This window comes from Xiphophorus couchianus, chromosome 14, assembly GCF_001444195.1.
Source record: "Xiphophorus couchianus chromosome 14, X_couchianus-1.0, whole genome shotgun sequence".
Classification (NCBI taxonomy): Eukaryota; Metazoa; Chordata; class Actinopteri; order Cyprinodontiformes; family Poeciliidae; genus Xiphophorus; species Xiphophorus couchianus.
Genome location: NC_040241.1, coordinates 5,961,248 through 5,967,897, shown reverse-complemented (window position 1 = coordinate 5,967,897; position 6,650 = coordinate 5,961,248). Strand labels below are relative to the sequence as shown.

General features: G+C 38.8%; 1 long non-coding RNA gene across 1 annotated transcript; it reads right to left on the bottom strand.

Annotated features, from left to right (window-relative positions):
- Window positions 1–3,094: 3,094 nt before the first annotated feature.
- Window positions 3,095–3,965, bottom strand: LOC114157262 (uncharacterized). The gene is made up of 2 exons (XR_003598109.1): window positions 3,523–3,965; window positions 3,095–3,430 (listed from the first exon to the last, which is right to left on the bottom strand). It is a non-coding gene; the product is annotated as an uncharacterized LOC114157262 (long non-coding RNA).
- Between the last annotated feature and the right edge of the window lie 2,685 nt (window positions 3,966–6,650).

The window sequence follows — 6,650 nt, the reverse complement described above, 5'->3', positions numbered from 1 at the left end:
CGATAGAGTAAGACAGAGAGGTACAGTATTCTGTTGAAAAAAAATAAAAATCAAAGTGAAGCGCATCCATAAAAAAGTCAAGTCCCAAGGTTTACTACAAATTATCAAAGGATACTATGCAAACATACTATTAAGGTCAGCAGACTAGTAAAAGACACGGTTGCTCCAGACTGCTAAGATGGTGAACATACAGGCATACTGAGTGTTTTATGGCAAGTTTCCAACTTATATGAAAGGCAACATTTATGACAGGTTAATTGTGAGTAATAACTGAAAGATGCACAATTTATTATAATTTTGTGAACATCCAATTGACCCATCCATCTTCTATGTCTACCCTGAACAAGATGCCGACGTCTCGTCTTGTCATGGTGCTGGCAATGATCGATGCTAGCACCATAGCTGAATTATAAATATCTCATGTTTGCATCTGTTGTTGCCATGATTTTTAAGGTTGTCGCATCACAAAATGTGCGTGAACAAGCTTATTCACTTGGGATTAAAATGTCTATGTCTTATTTAATGGAATTGCGAAACTGTGGTATTCAACATTATCAGAATGTAGACAAAGATTTACACACATTTTTAATGGAAACGCAGCAATTGACACACATCTTTATTTCCATTGAATGGTAATCTTTTATAGAAAAAAAAATATATATATATATACTGTATATACAGTATATATATATATATATATATATATATATATATATATATATATATATATATATATATATGCTTATTTTTGCTAAAAATTGTCCCTCCTGTTGTTCAGCCCAAGTTTAATAAGCTAGTTAGCTAGTTTATAAGTCAGGCTAACTGATTAGATAGCTAGTCTCCATTCAGCAGCTTAACAGACCTGCCATCCTTTGGTAATTGGGGGATTGTGGCTTTTTTTCTGTTATGCTTTACGGGATACCAGAAAAGCGCAGATACTGTTCCATCTGGAACCTTTGGATGTAAAAAAAGAAAAATGCTAGTAAATGTATTAAAACTTTTAACCCGTTGAAATTAATGTTACTAATTAATCAAAATAAGCCCCAGCCTTAGTGGTAACAATGTTTGATTGCATAAAAGCAGTTCAATACTGGTTGTGAACCACGTAGTTAGCTTGTATAGCTTAGCTAGCTTGTATGGCTAACTGTAGCGTATTCGGTAATGTGCATATTTTCCTTTGAAATAGCTGAACAATAACAACAGCTTACATTACTGTAATAATAATGATGGGGTTTGTTGATTTTCACACCTCGTTTTTCATTACCAGAAGTGTTTAAAAGTAGCCACATTTGTTCACCCTGTAAGAAGGTAAAATTGTTGTAGCATTTCTTCAGCGAGTCGGCCACCAAAGTGCAACATCAGGTTGGAGAGGGCCAATGCTGCTTTTGTGTCTTCCCCCTAAAAAAAAACTACCTTTCTTCATTGGCCTTTCTCTGGCATCTAATTTAAAGAAGTTTACACCATAACAAGGCAGTTTTTAACTTTACTTTGGTCTTAGAAAATGGCCAATGCCTAATCATAGTGCATGAAGCTAAAAACAAACATTTTCCTAACACAGCAGAGGCCATGTTTCAAATCACTCTTGAAATAGTCAGTTGTGTTACATTACGGTGCCAGTACACAGTGTCTGTGCTATTTGCTCTCTTAAGCCATTTATCACAAATTACAGTAATACTCACAGGTCTGGCAATCATCCATTACTTTCAACTTCTTTCTTGTTGCCATAGATCCTTTTCCTGTTGGTTTTGTTGCTGCTGTGTTTTGTTCAATTAAGTTTGAATTACACTCAAGTGTAGTATGTCTATCTACCAGCCGAAAAAGAGACCAGATGGTGTGATTAACATTCTAGGGTAATAAGACACGGCGGTGAGAAAAGAAAAGGGCCCCTCATGTGCATACAACCGTCCAATCTGAAAATAACCATTTCACAAGACAGAGCGCAGAACAGAACGACATGTCCATCAAAGGAATTTGTCCCGACTGTTCACGAAGGAACGAGCTGATAATTTACAAGAGTCAGCTCTTCTTTTTCTGATATAATCCTGAGGCAGGTGTGGCTCTGCATGATGTGATTCAGCATAACTCTTACATTTTTACATGGTCGTCTTTTTTTTTATTATTTTGTGATGCTGGCTTCTATACCCTGACAGTTCTAAGTATGCCCCAGTTTTGAGTAAATGTGAAAAAAAAAAAAAACACATCAACAGCGTCATTCGCCAAATGCAAATATTCTCTGGCAATGACTGAGAACAACATCTTACTAACAGATCCACAGTGCTTTGCACGTGAAGGTGTGGCCTCAGTTGGTAATTAAATTTGAATGCTGTTAATTGCTCCGGATAACTGGGTTGCATGTAGGTAAAAGGTCAAAGGGAGTCACTGAAGCTAAATCAAAGAGTGACCTTCTAAAATAACTCGATTAAAGGGAGAACACACCCACCACAGGGCTGTGGGAAACTATTTGCCTCCTCACACATTTTGTTTTTGATTCATTGTCAAAAAAGCAACCTAGTTCAATACAAAAAAAATGTATTTCTAACAATGCCGTTCAATTTTAAGGGAATACATTGTCAAAACCGACCTGCCCGTATGAATAAGTAATTGTGCCCTAAGCCTAATAACTGGTTGCGTCGCTCTTTGCAGCAATGAATACTCCTGAGCGTATCCAATAATTTTGGTTGAACCTTGTGGAAGACATTTGTGTCACTTTCCTTAGTATAATTTGTTTTATTTTGCAACATTGGAGGAGTATGAACTGTCACCATCCACGAGATTTTGTTTTATTTGTCACATATGGTGTTCCGTACTCAATTCAATCTTAAGTTTCAATATGCCACAAATTAACATTTGTTGTTTTCTCACTATTTTCCCCTCATTTCTCCTTTTCCTAATCAATAATCCTTCCACAGCTGCAGTTCATTCATTTAATTTGGTAAACCAATGTTTCCATAATCACCTCCTCAGCGGCAGCTAACGCCTGTCCGATTAGGGTACGCCTTGTCAGATCCTCCCGTAGTCATTCTTTCCTCATTTGCGGTCTGGACCTTTATTTTTCTTTTTAATAAATGACTACAGAAAGAAGAAACAGATCAAATGTGTTTTGTCTTTTCATTAAGTGGCACAATTGAGACATGGAAAGAGAGCAAAATTGGGGATGACTCATGTCTCACAGTAACAAGGCATACGGTACTTGCAGACAGTTTAATTCGAACACTACGCATCTGAGTGATCAAAGGCCACTGCGTTGCAGATTATTCATTTATATTTCTTTCTCACAGACATCAAAGCGTTATCGTAATGAAACTTGTCTGGAATCTGAAAAGAACCACGCCGCACCGTTGAAGTTCGGATGATGAAGATGACCGTCTCCCTCGAGCCAAACAAGAGTCAAACACAGGATCAGCATCCAGTCAGTTTAAAAGTAAGGGATCTTGTGGGCAAAAAGTGTGAAAATGGATATTTTAGAAAGTTGAATGTACATTCAAATGCTGGAAGAAATAACGCAAAGACAAACAGTCTTACCAGTGTTGTTTGTTGCACAGACAGAATAGGCAACGTAATGACTCCTTGCCATGTACACAGTAATGCTTCGCAGGTCTGCCTGGTCTTTCAAGTAAGCGTGTTGCCTTTGATGTGCTCTCAGTTTGAACAGTGTGTGTCTGTGGACTGGTTCGTGGGAGTGGAAGTCACAGTGCTCCGTTATGCTACTCTGTAAGAAAAATGTCAGGAAACAAACAGAAGAAATCCTGATAGAAAATCACCAGGACGTTTCCGTCAACTGTAACGCGTATTTTTTAGCGTGATTTAACAGTTTATCATGTTTAATTTATTCACATTTCTGTTAATCCAAAGCTGGACCTATTTGTGTTTTTGGAGATTTTTTATATTTTTATTTTTTTGACATGATAACAATAGAGCAAAATCTTTCTCCAATCTGTAGACAGCTGAGCTTTTGTTGAAACGGAAGAAGTTGTTCATTTGGTGAAAAACTTGGACTTAGCTAAGGTTGCCCTTGGTTCACTTATGCTAAAATCTCATTTAACAGCACCATGCTGAGTTATAACACGCAGACTGGTATTTGATTGGCACAGTGGGCGAGCTTGATTATAATAGAAAGGTGGGCAGAGGCAGCCGTCTACCAAAGAGACAAACTGCTTTGCTAAGTTTAAAACGGACCCCGTTGTTACACAGACCTTTATAGATATTCTTGTTGAATATCTATAAAGGTCTGTGTAACAACGGTAACAACAAGATATAGATAGTCTTTACAGATATTCACATTGTGTGCGAATGCTTCTCTGCTTGCAGAGCTAATTTAGCACCGAGATGCAACGTCCAGCTCACTTTTCCATGTCGCTCAGCAGCCCAAAACAAGCAGCAGAAACCAAACAAGACTATTTTCACACCGATTGTTCTCCATTACTCATTCATTATCCATAAAACTCTGTATTATGGTAAATTAAGAAGCCATAATTCATTGTGGTTTATGAGTGAAGGTGCTTAGAATCTTGCTGCATCAGAGTGGTTGCATCCATAGTAAGCCTGGAGCAGGACTCATTGAAATTTCAGGGTGATCAGATCAAACATCGGTCAAGACAAGATGTAAGTGAAGTCTGAAATATTACATTTTACTTATAGGGATCGCAGCCTGTCGGAAAGTGAAATAACCCTTTAAGGTTTTCAGACACGGGACTGGAAATGGAAGTCAAGAGATTCAAACGTTAAGGCTAGGAGGCTGGACTAAACAATTTGACAACAACAATAAGTAAGGCTTTGACTGAACTAATCCAGGTATCTTTGCAGGTCTGGTATTTCTTGGTGTTCAGTCAGGATCTCAAACTCAAACATGGCCGACCTGGAAAAACTGCTTACAGCTTTATATACTGGATTTTCAAATGAATCCGCTGCACACTTAGTACAGTACGCTGTGTTTTGTGAACGTGTTGTGACACCCTTGAGTTAGCTTGCATTGCTAAGAGAAATTAGCTTAGTGATTTTCCAAAAAGGCCACGTTTTTCTATTTTTTTTATTTGAAAAAAATGATTGCCTCAATAATTCAGCTTTTCCAATACATGTCACAACTTTTGTAGACATGTATTGGAACCCCTCGCTCCTTAACCAAACAATCAGATGCCCTGCAGCAGCTGCTTCCGCTGCCTAATCACAGCAGGAGGTCACCTGATAAGGAGGAGGGTCTAAACAAAACAAATAAATAAACAAGTTACAATAGATATATTATTTATATAAATTTAGATCTGTAACCTTAATACAAAAATAAATTAATCCAATTCTTAATAGGCTCCAACAGTAAGATAACACCTGCCTTGCACTGGAACTAAAGGGCCATTTTTTATGAACATCTTCTATTTGTAATTCAGTTTTCTCAGATTCACTCGAACCAACAAAAGCATAAGAACCTACGTGTCCATCAAAACACACCGGACAATCGGACATCACCTACACATTTTAATATCATGTTTTCTTTTATCTCTTCATCTCATTGAATTCTTCTGAAAAATCAATGGGTGCCAATAAGGAATGTCTGCAGACACCATTGAGTCGACGAGTGCAGTAAAACAACACTCCTCTGTTGTAGGACTATCCGTGGCTGCATGGATGCTGTGCCAGTCTGCGGGCGGTTCTATACGTCCATACACCATTTTAAGAGTTTAGTCATTCAGAAAGCAACCTGTTGGAAACAAACAAACAAAACTAGAGCTGTCAGCTAAACCGAGACTGGAGCATCACCGACACCTTCTACGTGTGTTTATGTAAGAAAAGCAGAGCAGGGCAGTCTCACAAACAAACATGTTTTGCTTAGTGAATGAAAAAAATACCACACGCTTGACGGTGCATTGAAACAATTTGCAGTCACTAACACAAATTTGTGCCAAATCAGCTTCTTTAAACAGAGACACTCAATGCTTTCTCTGAAAGAACTTAATTATATCAACACTCGCACATCAATATACACCGGTAAGCTTGTTTTGGGTACCGTTTCACCTCTTGTCACCATCACGCAGATGTTAACAGTGGAGAGTCTTACGTCACCCGGAAGCTCCTTAATCCACCCGGGCCGACCCAGCTGTGAGGCCAAGATAAGCAGTGACCGCTGATATGTGATTGCACAAATTACAGCAGCCGTGCCGATCACCGCCTTGCTCTCACCAACGAAGCCCAGGCAAACAAAAAGAGCTGCTTTTCCCTTCACGTTCACCACCAAAACTCCTTCCCCTCCTTGCCTCTGAAACAGAGACGCGAAGTTTGAGCATGTGACAACAGAAAATGCTGAATTCACAGCAGCACGTTTAAACGTGTTGCTGTGCCGTTAGTGTGTTTCTGGTGGAATATCTGGAGCGCCGCAGTTTGACAGCAAGCACGGGCTTGAGGATCATTATGTAAGGCGGCTGCGGGGAGATTTAAAACGACCACAAAAATATCGGCTTGGCAGAAGCAACACGTCAAGCAAGCTGGCCCGAGTAAAAAAAATAGTAAAAAAACCATTTTTTTTTATAGAATGATAAAACACAGAGTAAGGAATTCCATAAGAAGATCTTCTATTCACACAATCAGCACTGTTTGCCATCAGTCCTCTGGGACTGTTACATCATGTTTTCCTGTTCTCCAGCCGTAGCTGGCGAACACTTGTA